Below are 18773 nucleotides of genomic sequence, written 5' to 3'. Positions count from 1 at the left end.
AAATGGTATTAATACTGAATTGAACTGTTTGCCTGAAGTAAGATTTAATGGCTTATAATTTTTTAAGTTGTGTGGGTTGTTGTTGGGTTGGTTGGTTTGGTGTTTTGTTTTTTTTTTTTTTTTTTTCTTGCAGGGAAATGCAGCCATCCTAAGCTGATCAGGTGCTAGGAGCTGCCCTTCTGATTTTAGTTGAAGTACTTTTATAATCAGAAACTTGTAAAAGTAAAAGCTGTGGTTACTGTTCTCCATCTTAGTTGAGGTCGTTGAACTGTTTTGTCAATGCACAGGCATTGCATCTTCTTACTGTTCTTGTGTTGAGTGGGATACATAGGAATCAAAGCGAGTACAAATGAAACCAAGGAATGTACCTTGTGGCTTACTACTGTTGCAATAAAATTATTTTTAGAGTTACTGCTTTCATTCCTCACTGTTGATTCAGCCTGTTAGCAGTTAACTTTTGAGAAACTGTAGTGGTCAGGTGTGGTGCAGAGAAAAGCAAGCATAACATCATTCTTTTGAAAGGGGGGGGGGAACGGGACGGACACCTAGAATGTCACTTACCTGCTTAACCTGGAAGAATTAATCTCTTTGTCAGCATTGATAAGATGAGGAGATAACTAGTAGCCCACACTGACACAATTTGTTCTTGGTAAACTTCTCTGACTTCCTTCTAAGCAGAAAAATAGGACTTTGTGACAGGAGAAGCAGGGGCAGTACCTCTAGTAAAGCTTTTGACATCCCATGTAAGATTCTCCAAAACCAGCAGTGACAACCTGAAGATAATCATGAAATAACTACAGCCAGATACAGCTTTAGCTGAAAACCAGTAAACGTTTTGGTGTATGACCCAGCTGGCAAGTCTGTAGAGTGGTAGAACAGATGGGTTGAGAGCATGACCAACGAGAATAACTGTCCAGAGAAGTGAAAACAGAAGGTGGTGGAGTGGTTGGGTGGGGAGAGGATGCCTAAAATGGATTTTGAAAGTGGAACAGTCTCATATGTTCCACATATCTGTAGTGGTTAAAAAGTAAAAAGGCCAGATTTCAGCAAGAAAGATGCAAGGTAGGGGTTGAAGAACTTGCTAGCGGTAAGACGGCAGAAGGACAGAGTGCCTGGGAAGGTGTGGGCTCTTCACTGTCAGAGATCTTCAGTGCTAGTTAAAAGCCTGTCAGTAAGGACATCCCTTCTAACTCAATTTTGGTGATAGGAAACAGAGAGGCTATATACTGCCTTCTAGGGAAATCACCAGTACAGCAGAAAGCAAAGATTTAGGAGTCTCACTTGTTTATAGGCAAATTCTGTAGTTATTTAAATAATATGGAGTAAGATGACTGTGAAAGGGGAATCAAAACAGCCCACAATTTAGTCTCTATCTTGAAAAGAAAATGTTTATGAACCTGCTCTGCTTTAAACAAATCCCAGAAGCAAATGAATGTTTTGAAGTGGTCTCTGCTTAAAAACAGGAGATCACAAAATAATTCTGTCGGACTATTCTGTCATTACTTATGTGGGTTTTTTCTTTTTTACAAGACTAAAGCAATTTGCAGATAAAAGGATTCCTCAAATAAGGTATTTTTCTACTTTTTATTCCTGCAAGTAAGACATTCATTATACTCCCTCTAAGGTGCTTGTGGTTCTATTTGCTCTCTTAGCTACCCTTAATATTACCAGTATGTTGACCCTTATTCAAAATTTAGTCTGAGGAAAGGCATGTGATATTTGAGCTTATCACGTATCCTGTTATAGAAATGCTTGCATATATGGTGACTCACTTATGCAAGTTCTAGGCACGATCAGTTTTGCATCAGGTTGTAAGTAAGTAGATAAGAAAGCCAGCATTTTTTACACAGTTACTGATTTTTGGCTGCCCAGTTTATGTAGCGAGTTACTCAACTGAGAGGGCAGTAATAAAAATAGCAGTTTTAATGCCTACAGTCTGAACAACCACAGCTCTTGCATTTTCACTGGTGAATGCTTGTTTATCCCATATAGGTATGCTTCATTACTTTAGGCATAGTTTAAAAATGGCAAGCCAGTCAGTGTATCATTCTGACTCGGGCTGACAGAAAATGCTGGAAGGCTGAAAAGGAAGGAGGGGAGAGTATTTCTACCTCTTCTAATAGTGACAATTATAATTGCTAATATTACCACTGTGGGCACTGTGACCTGAAACTCATCAGGAGAAGATGTCAGGGAAACGGGCCAAGCTTTGACCTCATCCAGAACAGCCTGGGTAGAATTGCTTGTTGTCCAAGTGCTTTAGCAGAGGCAGTGTGGTGTTTGTTTTCTCTGGTGCTTGTGCTTTAACTGCTTTTTTTGACTCAAATGTTAAACTTGAGCTCAGCTATTTCATGAATTTCTGCCTAAAAGTATTGTAGTTGAGGCCTGTTGTCAACACCAGGAGGTGATCAAGGTGAGGAGTTACCCCAGCAGCCTTTCAGGTGCCCCAGGGGACGAAGGCTCCAGTCTATGGGAAGCTCTTCTCTGCAGGGCTTGTGGGTATGTTCAGTGAGTTTCAGCCTCACTTATGGTTGCAAGAAGTGTCAGCTGGGAGTGTTGTGATCAGCATATACTTAATTTGGAGTAAAAAGCTATTGCTCTGTCATGTAACAAGGCGGCAAGTGGATATAGGATGGTGTGTTTTGGTTTCCAGGTGGGAAGCTTGAGTTTGTGTTAAGTTGAAGCTATCTACCTGGTTTAACTCCCCCATCTATAACACTTGGCAAATGGGTTGTGCTGTCTGCCAGACATGACCACATTAAATCCATTTGTTTTACGAACACTTGATGCAATTTTAAGATTCTAAGAAAATGTATCCAAAAAGATATCATATGAAAATCAATAGTTCTTTTCTGTGTCATCTTGTTTATGAGCTAGAAGTAGAAAGAGGGTTCACTGGAGCAGGGTAGGATCAATAGCTCTGTGAATTTTAATTGGACCTTCTTTTACTACTAGCTGAGTGCTGTCTGCTTTTAACCCTGTGAGAGTAAAATACAAGACCCTTTGGCAACTAGTGACTTTTCCATCCTTCAGTCCCATTGCAGCCACTTGTGGACTGTCTTAAACAGAAAGTGAAAAGAAGGGAATTGAAGAGGAACTTGATTCTTAATACTGTCATATAATTTCTTTTAAAATAGCTTTTCCACCATTTTGGTTTCCATTTTAAGCTGGGTTAATATATTCCTCTTTTTACTGCTATTTTATCTCCTCACATCGTCCTTATTTCCAGTCTAAGTGAGTTTTCCTATAGTTTTTTCGCCACCTTACACATGTATATTTGGCGTCACCTTACTTTACAATGTAATTCTTACGTATGTAGCAAGTTAATAAAATCACCTTCTCCATAGACTCTCTATGGAATGTGGAGATGATCATAAAAAACTCTGTCCATATTTCCTTAGAAAGAAACGGTCTTCTCTCTTCTGTCTTTCATTTATCCTTCCTTTACTCTGCAATTACAAACTGCAGTGGCCAAAATAAGTTAGTTTATGCTTTCTTTTTCAGCCACCCATATCAAAAGCTCTTCTGAAATGCTGTTAACAACATTCCCATGTCCATTTAGTTTCATCCCGTATAAATCCACAGAGCCAGATAAGTCTCTCTTTCCTCCGCAGTCTCACTGGGATCATTACTACTGTGATTTCTCCTTCACAATCTCAATCTCTCAAGTCTAATATCATTTAATTTGTATATTGACTTAAACTTGCCAGATCTTCTTGGTGAAACAATTCTGTCTGCTGGCAGCATGTGGGTGTTCATGGGGGGAGGAGGGGGATGACGACGACACAGACGGGGGACCCTTGACAGCAAAGGAAACTTCTCTAGGAACACTTAATCTATTCTGCCAAAGGTCCCAACCTCCACGTTTATTGTGCTTAGATTTTTATCATCTGTGAGCTGGTGGTAAGGGGTATGTTTATTCTTTCCTCTGCCTGTGCACTTGGAACCAGATCTAATCTGGTGACCATTCCCAAAAGTTACTATGAGAGGAGCAATGTAGAGTTATCTGCTCTGTCCGTATCCTACAGGTTTCAAATAAAGGGGAAGTTTTAACCAACTGACACAATTTTTACAGAGAAGGCTGGTACCAGGTTGTATTTTTACAGTGTCTGCTAAATAACAGACAGATCACTGCTTCTTCAAGGACTTCTGGCTATGAAGTGGTGATGGGATTTATCAGAATGTGATTTTTCACATTGCTTTATGGGTTAGGTTAGTAGGTGGTGCTGCTCCTGCTATTTGTGATGACTTTTAAGAAGAAATGCTAAACACTGCGGTGTTCTCCAATTTTTAAAATTTCACAATAGTGTAACTTTACTGACTTGAGTGGTATTTTTCCTACTGTATGAGAGACTCCTTTGAAAAGAAGGGGATGTTTTGTACCTAATGACGACAGATTCTAGTCAAAGACTGTGTTTTATGACTACATGAAATTCCTCTCTTGTTTTCATTGAAAACACAACTGGTGAAATTTCATGCTGTTCTTATAAAAGGCACGATCCAGAAATTATATCCTGGGGGGAAGGGAGACTGTCATGGCTTCTGTCCTGCTCCGGAGGATGCTGTAGGATTTGTAGAAGCTTGATGGTAAAACAAATGTATTTGGGGACTTAAAAAAATGTAGTGCAGCCCATTGTGGCAGCTTTGCAAGTCATGATCAAAAACATCTATAAGACCATTGTTGTGAATTTTATGGTTCAGGTTGTCTATTTTTCTCGGCAATGTCCTGACCCATGCTTGTCATCACATTTCCCTTTCTTTGATGGAAACTGAGGTATATCACATATCTTTATACCGGCTAAGCTGCTTTGCCAAATGAGTTGGAGCCTGGGTAGAGCTCTGGTTCAGGATGCTTAAATTCAGCTACTTGGGCTTGGTTTTGGGAGGATACATAGGAAAAAACTCTGCCAAATTAAATAGAGGTATTCCTGTTCAGTACTTCTGGATTTGTAATTAAACTGCCTTGAGCAAATGGAACCATCCTTAGGCTGTGGCAACTGCAGGAAACTGACTCATCTTATTGCTTTTTTTTTTTTTTTTCCCCCCCCTCAGTTTTTCTGTAGTGAAATACTAGCTGAGGTGCATCACCCAACTGATGTGTCGACAGGACTCCTGGACCAGAGTTAGCTTGGGGCTACTACTGCGTACAGGGCCAGAGGGGTCCAGGTCTGTATTCATGTAGCCTGTACCCAACTGTACAGACGCGCTTTGAGTGTCATCCATAACGTGCACTCATGATTTCACGGCTTACGTGCACGTTTTTAACAGAAAAATGAGAATTGTACAATTACAACGATTTACCTAAAGTAGTAGGATGTGTGGGGGCAGGCACAGAGGGGAAATAGCAAAACTGCCCTGGGAAAGGGAAATATTTTGTTGGCTTGGTAGAGCTCTTGCTCAGCAATTGCTGAGCTCTGGAACATGTGTTCAGTCCTACTTTTCATTCTTAATATAATTTTAATTTTACCAAGAAACTTACAGTATATATTCTAAAAACTTTGTCCACTGGCAGTTCTTCAAAATACACAAGTAGAAAAGTGATGTATTTTTGATATTTGTTTTCATCAGATCTCTTTGCAACCTGTATGTAATCTTCCATCTGCTATCACTCCAAGACTACTTTTGGCATTACTGCTTTTCAATTCAAGGCATCTCATTGACTCCACATTTCAGATTATTTTTCACTGGATGTATTTATCAAGTTTCAGGCCAGAGGCTCTCATAGAGTTATAAGCCTCTTAAAGGAGGGAAAGTGCTGACATAGCCTTAAATTGTAGTATGGCAAACGTTACACTATAATTACCATTATCTATCATCAAACTCCCTTTCAGTGGCCTGGCTATGTGCTGTGGGCCTCCTGATGTAATGCTCTGTTACACTGAGATTTTTCATGGGGGGAAAAAACCTCTAAAGCAAAACATGATAAAGTACTTCTATAAGAGTAGTCTCGGTGGCAGTGACAGGGTGGTGAGAAGAAAAGAGATGATGGTGAGTTGCAGGAGGAGGAAATGTTCTGCGGCATTAGTGGTAGATCTGTCTGAGAGTATAATTTTTTTTTTTTCTACCACTGTGTCTCAACCACATTACTACTTCTCTTCCAGATGCTTTGACAAGTCAATGTTTAGCATGAGCTGTGAAATTTAAGCAAATAGTATATGTATTTTTACTATGTACTGAAGTATTGGACAAAGACATACAAGCTGGCAGACAGCAGGCTAGCTGCAGAGTAGAAAGCAATATAGTAACATCAGTGTACTACTGTACTTGAGCTAATGCACCTGGCAAAACAGGGCTTGGTAGTTCTGGCACGAGGCTGCGTTGAAGCTGCTTTGCTGATTTCATGACTGATACAGAGTTCGTGTCCTGTATCGCGTCCTCGGGACTGCACTCATTTGATCGCCCTGTTGGCTGGCCCACGCTCTGTGAATTGTGGGTTTGGTTTGCAGCTTCGTGTCCTTAAAACAAAGGTAAAGGAAAGGAAGCACTGAATTGAAAAAGATTGGGGAAGAGTGGAATTCAGACCAAGAACAAAGGGGTAGATGCTTCCATAATGCAAAGACATCAGGGAGAGAGGCACAGTACTAAAGCATTTTTTTATGGCAACACAGACAGTATCATCTCAACAGCTGGAATATAATAACACCCCCTTTTTGTCTGTTTTTCTTATATTAATCATGAAGACCTATGAGTCTGGTAAAACACAAATAAAAGGAACACTTAAGGAAAACACTGAAAACCTGTTGGGGAGCTCTGTGCATTTTATATATATGCAGACACACTTTTTTGGATTAAGTGAAATATTTGTATTTACTTGCTACTTGTCTTTGCTGGCTTAAGTGGCTCTTGTATGGTTGCTGTCTGCTGTTAAACTGGTAAGGACGTGTTATATCCATTACTGAAATCTAGCCACGATTAATGCTGTCTAAAGTGTATGGGAGCATTTCATGTGCAGATGCTGTGTAAATAGATGGAGAAGGGAAAGAAGAATTTGTATGTTGGAGAATATTAACATTTTTGGTGCAGGTGGCTACTGAGGTAAATCAGGTTCCCGTAGACAGCTAAAGGGGAAATGGTTTTCTGTACTTTGGTCACCAGAGCTAGTTTAGAGTACCAGCTTGGATAATTGCCATTTGAGTATCCTTACATTTCTGCTCAGTACTTTGTTTTGGTGGCTAATAAAATTCACTCTCTTCTAACACAGTTCTGTTTTCTGTTTAGGGTATACCGCAGCAGATATGCTCTTACAAAAAGAAAGAAGTGAACTAAGCATGTTAGAATTGCATCTCTCTTGCTCTGTATGTTATTAGTCATTTATCTCACTACAAAGGCGGCAAAATATTCCAGTCATGATGTGTTTGGTTTATTCTTCAGTGGAAATGAATGAAGACCAGGTGCATTGAGAATCGAGGCAATGGTTTCTAGTCCATTATGCTGTTACAAAATAGTGAATGTACTAAATATTGTTAAAGATATACAAGATAAACTTTTGTTAGAGAAGACTAAAACAAAATCAACTACTTTGTTACAAACTAATGGAGACAGCTAAGGGGAGAAGTTTCAATGCAGAGTTGCTGTATATAGGAGAAGCTGTGCAGTCCCACAGCTTGGATGACTGAAATGGGCCCAGCAAAGTATGAAGAGGTGCATCTGGGTGGGAAGGTTGGGGGTGGGCAGGCCGGGGGAGATTTTGCAGTTGAATTTTTTGGCAGAAAGGAAAGGAATTAAAAGGACTTGAAATACGACATGAAGTGGCTGTACTGGCTTTGGATGCTCCTTCTCTGAGTTGCAACAGGTCACCTTGAGGAGAGGCAGCAGGGGAGCGTTGGTAACTGAATAAGTGAATTTGTTCTTAGGTGCCCTCTACCTTTCTGCCCCCAGAAGAAACAGGCAGTTTGTCCACAGTAGGACACAGTGTGTTAAAAAAGGAAAAGAACAAACAAAAAAGCCAAAACCCTTTAGTTTTAACGTAATGCATGCTGAATCTACTGCAGCTGGAATTTGAAACAGTGGTGACATCTTGCACTGCCTTCATCTATATTGAACACAGGCACTCTGGCCTTTCTCCCGGAAAAAGGGGGAACTAAAGGATAATAGCTTGTGATTTGCGCATCCTGTAGTGTGGTTGGTTTGAAAGATAAGAGCCTTATCAAATTTCTGTAGCAATCGGGTGGTGGTTATGTGCTAAAACCCATAAATTATAATTCTATTAGGTTAACCTTCAAGTGTCTGTAGCAATTCTAGAAGAATTTAACTATTGCACCTCAAACAAATTAAAAACCAAGTTTAGCAATCTACAGACCTAGGCTGGAAGATATGTTGTGAACTGTATTCTGGTTCTATGAATATTAATAGACCAGAATGATGAATTTTCTCTTTTAATTATGACTTTGTATGATGGCTGTAACATTTATTTATTTCAAACTGCTAGTGATTGTTATCTTGAAGGAGACCATTTTTCCTCAGGGAAGACAGGAATTCCTCAGAAAGCATTTGTGTTCTAAGGAGGGGGGGGGGAAACCCCAGGGGGACTTTTTTTTTTGGTTGGTTGGTGGGTTGGTTTTGGGTTCTTTGTACAGAATGAATGGAAAGTGTCTGTCAGCAAATGTTGGTTTTCACATTCGTTGGCAACGTAACTGAGAAGGTTCTTTCTCTCCACTAAGCATTTCTTGATAGCCTTGGTTGTAACACAAACTGACTTTTACACGCAAGCTCCAGTTTGGAAAAACATTGTGTAGTGTGGAGTCTTAAACTGATCTGTAGTCCAACTTGTTTTGTGCTTTAATGAAATAACCAGATCTTTTCAACAGCAAAATCCAGGATTTTGCTCTTAAAGAAGTGGGGGCTACTATGTGAATGAAGCTGTCCTGTCTTATAGCTGCTGTATCACAAGATAGCTGATAAATCTATTCAGATGTCTAAGCATAAAGGCAGGGAAAGAGGAAAATAAGTGGATCCTGAGTGGATCCAGGAGTGAGGATTTTGTGTGGAATTCCTTTATGGGACAGTTGCAGGAACAGGCATCCCTTGGTAGTTAGAACCTTTTCCTGTTTGTGTCAAGGAAATGTAGGAACTGCACCATAGGTGAGATTTCTGTGGTTGGCGAGAGGTGTTAGGTGGGGCTGTTAAACATGGGGATGCAAGTTTCAAGCTGTGTGCCTTTTTAAGAGTTTGTTCTTTACCTTAGGTGCTTTACGTAGCTTTTTGGTGTACAGCTGCTATTCCACAAGGTGGATTTACTGGGAAAGGGTTCAGAAAGATGGTTTTTGCGATCATGTCGTTAATGGGTGAGCGCGTGGCCTTTCTGCTGTGGAATATGATCATGGCTGCAAGCCCTCTATTCAGGCTGCCCTGGGTTGTTAGTGCTGGGTTGCTCAGAGGATCATGTCTATATACTGTTTTTAAAAACTGTTTTCAAAGACAACATCACATAGACATTGATTTGCCCATAGTTCTTGCCTTCTGCTCTTCAGATTGAATCTGGAAAACTATTTTCCTTGACATGACAAAGAAATGTCAGTGTGAGCGTATATAATTCATATTTTATTATGCTTTTATAGTCTTTAGAAGAAACAACAGGATACAGTGAGGATGGGCACATGTTTATATGAGCATAACACGGGTGTTTCTGTAGACCTTACTCTGCTGTTTTTGGCTTTTCTTCTGTTCATAAAATGAGAAGTTAACTTGTATTTCAGGAACATCAAATGAAAAATGCTATTTAAGAAATTATTTTTAAAAAGACTGGCTTGTCGTCTGTAGATCTTGTTTAAACTTGAAAAGACTTTTGTCCTCAAAACATTTGGCTCTATTTTAATATATCTTTATTGTTCATTTGAAATGCTGTATATTTCTAAATATGAATACACTGTGCAAACATAAAAAACATTCAGTATGTTCTAAGTGCAAGAAATTTTTCTGACTGATATTTATCTACTGAGGCAACTGAGAGCTGTCAGGCCCATCTGTCACTTTTAAAAACAGAAGTACTAGGACTTGTATCTGTGCTCTTGGAGTACTCTGGAGAAAGTTGGTGTGCTTGAGCATAATGTGCTTGAATGCATTAAAAATGTTTGTCCTAGAGTAGCTGGTTTGAGTGTATGGAGATTCAAATGGCGTTTTCCTGCATTAGAAGACTCGCTACACTGCAGGCTGTGACTGCGGGTGACAGAAGACCAAGGTCTGGCAGCGGGCAAGGGCTGAACCTCAGTTCTTCCATTGAAGAATCATCAGTCAAAAAAAGCCAAATAGGTTTCTCACGCTTCTTACCTGATAAAATAACACAGATGTCCAAATATGATTCCCTCCTTCCCTCCATTCCTCCCAGGATGTAGACTTGTATAATTTTACTCCACTTTCTAAAACGGATGGGATAATATGATACAGTAAGCATCTCATTTTCCCTTTTCATGTGGGAGAAAATGCAAGGAATCCATTGGTTTTGCATCTTTTAGCCTTGTACAGTTTCTTCTGCAGAGCTGTGGGAGTTGATGTGGAGATTAGGGCTTGCTAGGAATTAACCAAGTATCTGTTTGTTGAGAGAATATAGTTGTTTTCCTTTACACTCGAACTCCAAATCCATTTATAATAAGGATGAGTATATATTTAATTTTGTTTACATGTATTAGCTGCTCTACTCTCAATAGGCATTAAAAAAAAGATAACATCGCTGTCATCATTCTAAAAAGGCTTTAGTGTCTCAACAGGCCAGACAGGAAACAAAAGGCATATTAATGTAGGCTAGATTTTGGAAACCTTCCCCGAGCATTTCTATTTAAAATATTTACTTCTGGCAAAATGGAGACTTTTGGAGTGACCAAAAATAGTACTTTTTACTTTGAACCTCAAGTAAGTTCATGTGGTTCTGTATCTCCATTGCCTGCTTCCATGTGAGTGTTTTTGCTGACTTATTTGTAACTGACATTTAGTTTTCTGTTCTGGTTTGTGTGGGGTTTTTTTTGTTTGTTTTTTATTTAACATAAATCCTCTAGCATATGCCAATTTGTTCCTCATTCATGATGCCAATGAGAGGAGAATCGAGTCCTAGAGCATTAGTCAGATGATATTATGGCCTTTCAAAATACATGATACCATCTCTGGATAGTAGTACAATTTCCATGACTGGACTTACTAATTGTGAAAGCTGACTGATGAGTGTTGCTGTGTTTACGGAACTGAGCGTGTAGAAATGAAGCAGCCGGAAAGCAAGTGACACAGCTTTATTACCAGTAAATATGAACAATATGGGATGAGATGGGCTTGACCTTTCCAGCTGCTGGTGCATGGGTGGAGAGAGGGGGGGGAAAAAACAGCACCTATGTTTTGTGCATCACAAACAGCAGCGTGGCATACACAGCAAAAGCACCTTAGTCATGCGTGGTATAAATGCTCAGCAATGGCTCCTCCTTACGCACAGCGCAGCGTCGCAAATACACGGTTTGTGCCTCTGGGTAGCTGTATGATGTGCTGGGATGGTGTGAGCCAAGGAAAGCAGAGCTGCAGGTCTCTGCCAAGGAAACGGCTTTTGTATTCTCTGTGGGGGGAGCATGCTGTGGACTGCTCTCGGTGCGGTTGGGCTAGCTGTGTTTTCCAATAGCCTGTATCCACAGCCAAAGGTTTTATTGCAGGTTTACGCTCGGTCAATACTGCTCTGCAGATAAAAATTCTTCAGTACCTGACTTTGCTACTTTGTATTTTTGAAATGACCAATATGTGTTCAGTGATCAAGCTGACTGCTTTTTATTCTAGCTTAATACTGGCAGCTCTGGCTTTAGAGGTAATGGCTAATGCTGGGAGTAAGCAGTTTGGCAATCCAGGCCATTTAATGCAAAACCACAAGCAGTTTGACCCGCTCTCTTCTCCACCCTCCCTATTGAAGTGCTTTATGCTGGTTATCATTAGATAGAGCTATCAAAGCAGACTTTGTACTTAATCCTAATTACAAGTACTATTAACAAAAAGAACGCAAATTCATGGACAGATTAAAGCAGAGTTTGACAACTGCTGTTATTTCTGGATGTTAGTATGTGTTTTGGGGGCTAACTTTGGCCTGCGTAGGTGAAAGAGCTGACGCCGACTGAAGCAGTATCTATGCAGTGTGTTTAAGAATTCAGTGTGGGGTGACTGCAGTACTCTCCTGGCAGTGAGCGCTCACACAGATCAATAGAGCTACTTGACTTTTCCATCTCTATTTGTGTTCAATAGGATGTTACCTGTGATGTTTTGACTTTGGCAAATCATCAGCCGCTAATTCTGCTACTTTCAGCCCCAAAATAGAACTGCCCTTTAAAATCAGTTGTTGTGTTAATCAAGCAGGAGTGATTTGTAGCGTAATTATACTAATATGGGTTCCTTCTGGAAGCCTGAGAAGGCTTAAACTGAAATGTTTATATAGCTAATAAAACAAAGCGGTTTTGTTTCAACCAAGTGTTGCACATCCCTGGTTTAGAGAACAAGATTGCAACACTATTTTTGTGCTGGGTGAGGTTTTTCAGTTTGTTGGGGGATGTTTGTTTTATTTTAAGACAGATGATCAAAAAAGGTAGTGACTTTCCAGGAAATAGAAGGCGGCAATACAGCTAAAAGAACTGAATCCAAAAGTATTTGCTCAGTAAAGCTAGAGCGGAGAACGCAGAACAGCAGCTGCGAAATGCTCTGGTCACTGAGGGCTAAGTAAGTAAACTCCAGCAGGTTGGGTTTTGAATGGTACGTCTGAAATTCAGCTATTGGGGGCAGAGAGGGACCTGCGGATTCGCAAGCAAAGCTGGTGGGGAAGACTGTGGGGTTTGGGCGTTGTGTTGGCCTCCATCTCTGCAAGTGGAAGTGCAGGAGTTGAGTCTCCCCAGCCCTGGTACCCTCACCTTTACAGCAGTTTCACCTTTGGGGTTCATTAAAGAGAGGGTTGCTTGCTTTCCTGAAAACGTTACTGTCTTGGGGCTTGACACAAAATTATGGGGTTTTATCCTTTGAGGTTGTTTTTTTGTCATTCTCTTGGTTTTCTCTGTGTTGTTTTAACTGGGGTTTTTGTCTCTTCCCTGTTACTTTGGGGTCTGCTGGGAAGGGGCAGGGGATGTGCTTCCTTTTAGCTGCTGGCAAGTGCCTGGTGCAGTTCCTTACTCCAGAGGGAGGCCCATATCCCTGTTAAACCTGAAGTGGTCTTCTGCAATGGCTTTGCCTAAAGCTGAGAACAGGGTCAGGGCTTCTGCTCCCTCATCTAGCCAAGAGACCGTATGGTGTGGGCAGGACTGGCAGATGCTGGAGTCCTAGGAGGTGGGTGGCTGCAATAGCAGTGACTGGCACTAACCTGGAGGAAATGATAACCGAGGGGTCCTGGCATCTTCAGTAACTCCTGCGCTGCTTCCAAGGATATTTGTAAAGCTGCAGTAGTGAAATACTTAGCAAAATATCTACTGAAACTTGCTCTGTCTGTGAATGAAACCTGAAATGGGGAAACTACAGTTTGAGAGTTGACATAAGCTAGTGAACAAGAATTTGAAAGGCCTTCGTGCTTAAGTAAGGTGGTTTATTGTGGGGTTTGGTGGTTTTTTTGGTGGGTGTTCCTCTGCCAAAGCGTTCATTTGAAATTGTATGTCTTGCACTAGAGCTAGAAGAAAGGCCTCGGCAGGAAGCTCCACGTTCTTCTCGGATTCTTGATGTCCTTAGGCTGTATGCAGCTCAAATCCTGCCTGACAGGAGAGGTATACAGACTCAGACAAAGAACCGATAAATGCTGAAGCCTTGAATAAAAAAGTAAACTTGGAATGTATTGTTGAGTGGAGTAAAATTATGAGAATGTTTTAAATAGCAAGTAAATATGCTCTTTCAAAATCAGTCAGCTTTTACAGTATTTGATCTCAGTCATTTTAGCAGTACAACAAATGCTGAGAGTTTCATATTATAGGTATAAGTAAAATGGAGACAGTCATCCAGCAGGCAGTAAATATGTTGTAGAATGGGATTTGGACAAATGGAAGCATGTACTGTATCACTATGTTAAGGCTTTTTAGACATGGAAATTAAAAGTCAGACTCTTCTGCCTTTAAAAAAAAAAAAAGTAGAGAAAGTGGATGGGCACTATCTGTACTGCTAAATGGAGTTCATAGTGTTCAGATTTTTCTGTTGATGGAGGCCTTCATTTGACTTTTACTGCTCTAAGAAAAACACCTGTAGAATAATCCCTATATTCTTTTAAGATTTGTTATCTGTTTACTCTGGCTATAGTGATTTGTTACACAAATGTGTTGAGCAGCTGTTGTTCCAAACTTATAGCAGCATAAATAAAATGAGCAAGAAGAAGCTACCATCAGCGGAAAAAACAAAAACAAAAACAAAAAACAAAAACCAAAAAACAGTGCCCAACTCTAAAGCTAAAAGTAGTTCTCGAGGCTGCATCACCTGTAGAGCTATAAGCATGACTGGTACACACTGACATTCAGAAACAAAGGAAAGGCAGGGAGAGGAGGTAACAGAAAGGGATGGGAAGAAATAGAGGAACAATTTAGCATAGCACTGGATTTTTTCCCTTGTCAAGGAATCACTTTGCATGGTCCCCTGATGCCAGGTTGATAGAATAGCATATATCTCATAGCTAGCACGCAACTGTACAGGTTACACGCGCAAATGAGATGATGCACAGGGAATGTATTGTTAAAGAGGACAAATACATTCTGGAATAGTCTTTGAACTTCCGTCAGCAAACAAGCGAGCATAGAAGTACTGTGTGTTTGAAATTCTGCACCTTGAATTAGTCTTCTAGTTGGAGAGAGCTCTGAGGAGAGATGAAGGAAAGCAGCAGAGAACAGATGGATTACCAGAATTCAGAAAGGCAGAAAGTAAAAGCAGGATCAGAGGTTTACAGGAAGGAAAAGAGCTTCAAAGATCGCAGCGCAGAGAAATGTTAATTATGCTCTCTGGAAGGCCTAGGGGATGCAGCTGATAGTTTCATAATGCAGTCTGTAACGGGGAAGCAGGGCTATGCTTAATAGACTGACTTTCCATTCCAATTGGGAGGAAGGATCTTCCTTTTTTAATGAGGTCTCAACCCTAAACAAAGCCATTGGGAGTGACTTCTGTTGACCTCTGACTTTAGTGTAGACTTAGCATCACAGATGTACTTGCTGATCAGGGACTCTGCTACTTGGAGGAGAAGGAGGCGGACTTCGTAAAACCTTGGGCAAATACATTTCTAAGTATAAACGTTCTTATTATCACTTAACAAAACGGTTTGTCAGCATATAAACTTTCAATTGAAAATAGTACAAACAGGCCTGTGGATGAACGTACCGGTTAAAATTTTGGTTGTTTTGGTGAACTTTGATTAATGATTGTTACATATTGGCTTGGATTTTTTTTTAAGTAAACCAGCTCAACTCTAATATTAAACTTGTACATCAGCTCGTTCATGAAGTAATATTTTGAACATTCATAATTTTTTTTTAAAGCTCTCTAGTTCCATCGTCTAAGCTTTTTTTTGCTCTCCTACACTCCCCACAACGTGGACAGCTGTCAAATGCTTGGCCAGCTGCCTCTGTCATGAGGTGCTGTGATGCTACTGACAGGAAAGCAATGTCAGCAGGGAGAGCTAATTACTTTTCTTATTCACTTAGCTCCAGGTTTTGGTATCCCGAGTATATTTTTAGCATTCTTCTGTCTTTTATTTCCTTTAAAATACTTGGCTGTCTCTAGATCTATTCTATGCTCTCAGTCTTGTCTTCCAGCATCACGTTTTTTCCCTTGTGTACACGCATGGAAACTTAATTTGGAGCCCAACAATTACAAATATATGTTGTACCCAGGAATTCCTCTTATGGGGTGTGTTTTTCCCACACTTTTTTTAGGTGCAACTGTTTGATTAAACATTAAGCAACAAAAAACAATTACAGTAATGAGCTTTCCATATTTCATAGTATATTTAGCAAAGACAGAGCAAATATTTAATAAATTGCTTCAAATTGAGAAGTGTCCTGGATTCATTGGATCTTTGTTCCTGCTTTCATTCTTGCATTGGTGTTTAGAAGAGGCTTCTAAGGCACTGATGCCATTAGTACCCAATTATAACACCTGATTTTTCTTTTTAATAGGCTGGATCAAGAGAAGTTATTGCCTTTTTTTTTTTTTTTAAATAACTGCAGTGTAGAGAGAAGTTAGTGTTGAAATTCTATGTTTTTGTATTTATATCTAATATTGTTAAAGGGATTTATTTAAAAGTAAGAATAAACATTCTACTGACCTGTGAAGAGGGTTACAGAAGTGGTTTTGTTTATATACAGTCTCCAGCTGGAACTGCAAACATAAGCAATAGTTTAATATCTTGCAGGCCATCTGGGAATGGGATTTGTTTAAGGGGAAAGCATAGTACCATAGATCACACATTATGTATTTCTCTCCATATTGAACGTCTTTGCCAAATATTCTTCTGATATCTTGACTGTACTCCCTGTAGAGAGAAGCAGCTGCAGTCCTAAAGTGACCATTTGCTCACCACTTTAGAGGCTGCATCTCTTCTTTCTGTTTATTTTTCTCTTATTTTCCTCCTAAGAAGCTGGAAGCCAAATGGAGGCTTTTAGAAAAGTTGACAGACAGCCTCTTGCAGTCCTTTCTATTGATGGTTTTGTCAGTCTATTTTATTTTTTTTTTCTTCCAAAGCAGAAAAATACCACAGTTCAGTTGTGAAGCATAACGTTACTGGTATAAATACTGCATTTATTTCCATATAGGCATAAGAATACGCAATATAATTCATTATTCTATTCCTGATCTGTTAAAAAAGTATTGAGTAAATGCAATCGCTACCTCTCAAATGCTCTAATATGGCTGGCTTTTATTCTGTCTTCCTGATGTAGTGCGTTGACATTTGCAAATTGTTGTCAGTGAGCTGACATTTGTAAAACCGATTTAAAAATCCTTCTTCCTAGATGTTAAACCAACTGATGAAATATACTGTGAACTGGGTTAACTTGCTTTTTCTGTATATATCTGCTAAGGTGAAAAAAAGGTAATTTCTGTGGTCTAGATCTACTTAGGAATAAAAAAATCTGAGCTTTTGATTTAAAGGAGTACAGAATGACTTGAATTGGATTGAACAAAGAGGAGGACTGTGGGTGAATGTGGGTGGGAAGGGGAGATCCAAAATAGTACTGATGGACAGCAGATAACTGCTTCCCGTCCTCCAATGTAGTTCGTACTTCTTGACAGATTGAAAAACTGAAATTAAATCTACCAGTCTGCATTGTGTTGCTTGATCTGTTTAGCAGGTATTGGATGGGGTAGTGCCCACAAGCTGACTCATGTGGAATTTCTCAGCAAATGACCTTAAAGTGTCCTGCAGAGCCGGCCAAAGCTGTTACAGGATTTCTCAATGCAATAACTGAGTCACAGAAAGTCAGTGATGTGACACTGAATGTTTGGCAGGCTATGGCATAGGTGTGTGTATAAACATGTATTTTCTTATTTTTTTTATTCTACCTTTTGAAGAGAGATTTTCATTCTAATTAGCTTCTAGACAGCTCTAGTTTATTTAAACAAACTCTAAAATCACAGCTTGGTGATTTTTTTTCTTTTTTCTCTTTTTTTCCTCCAGAGAAATATTTAGTATGTACAAATAGACTACAGTACTTGCTATATCATCTAATCCATAATGCTATTTTGATTCAATTCACTGTTTTCTTAAGCTTTGTTTCTAGAAATAGAATTCCAGCTCATAATGGAATCCACTTGTGATACGTAGCAATTGTTTGGTTTACGTTGTCAAGTACTAAAAGGAAAATGTGGGATTGCTTTATATCAGGGAAAGGTCTTTTTTTCTACCAATGGCCTGTTTGTGTGACTTCTGAATAATGACAGGTAAGAGACAGGGACAAGTGTCATGACAAGGCAGGCGGGGGTATGCCCCCGTGCAGGGTGACAGGTAGAGGTCCTGAGGAGGAAATCACAGCCTCCACCTTCCCATATGTCAAGAGGAGAGATGTTTTGAAAAGGTGTTATTAATGTATGGATGTAGAAAAGAGATAACTTTTCCCCTCTATTTTTCTCTGTTCTTTTTTTTTAGTAATAAAAGAGCTAAAGACAACACACTGAAACTGAAAGGGAGAATACTTAATTTTATGGGAAGTGTATTTTCCTTTTTAATATTAAGAATTAACCTGTGGAACTAGCTATTGCAGGAAAATGAACCCAGAATCAGAGCCAGTTAAAGAGACATCACTAATGTTGATAACTATATAGATATATTGAGAGAATGTAACTGCAAATGACAAACTTCTGTCTTGTTTATCACTATGTTAACTATTTTACAAAGGAATTTTCCCCAAAACATCTTCCTGTGGAAGTGTATTATGTACCACTAAAAGTGGAGTGCGCTGAGCCTGCTCTGAGAGAATTAATGGTTTTCCTGCTTCACTGAAATATTTTCTTCGTTTTTGAATGTCTTTTTCATTAGTATAGATCACTTACTCATAAGAGCGGATTCATTAATCACTGTGTACCTCCTCTCAACGTTACAGTAGGTAAGTATATTTTGGGACTCCACTTTGTTAAACAGGAGTTAATTTAGCTAGCTATGAAGAACAAGGAAATATGTGCAAGCTATTCCTTGCAGTGCATGCTCAAAATTTGTTGTTGTTTGATTTCAAAGATATAAGAATTGGTGACCCCAAAATATCCTTCCCAAACAGGGTTTAGAAATGGTCATAAGCAAATGAGGAAAGGCAAAAGCAAAATAATAAGTAATTTTAGTACAGTAAAAGTGGAATCTAGGACTGTTATGGCTTTTACGTAAC

The sequence above is a fragment of the Nipponia nippon genome, unplaced genomic scaffold (assembly GCF_047370975.1).
Source record: "Nipponia nippon isolate SJK-2023a ecotype South Korea unplaced genomic scaffold, ASM4737097v1 scaffold_3, whole genome shotgun sequence".
Taxonomy (NCBI): domain Eukaryota; kingdom Metazoa; phylum Chordata; class Aves; order Pelecaniformes; family Threskiornithidae; genus Nipponia; species Nipponia nippon.
Note: the sequence above shows the minus strand (reverse complement) of the source record.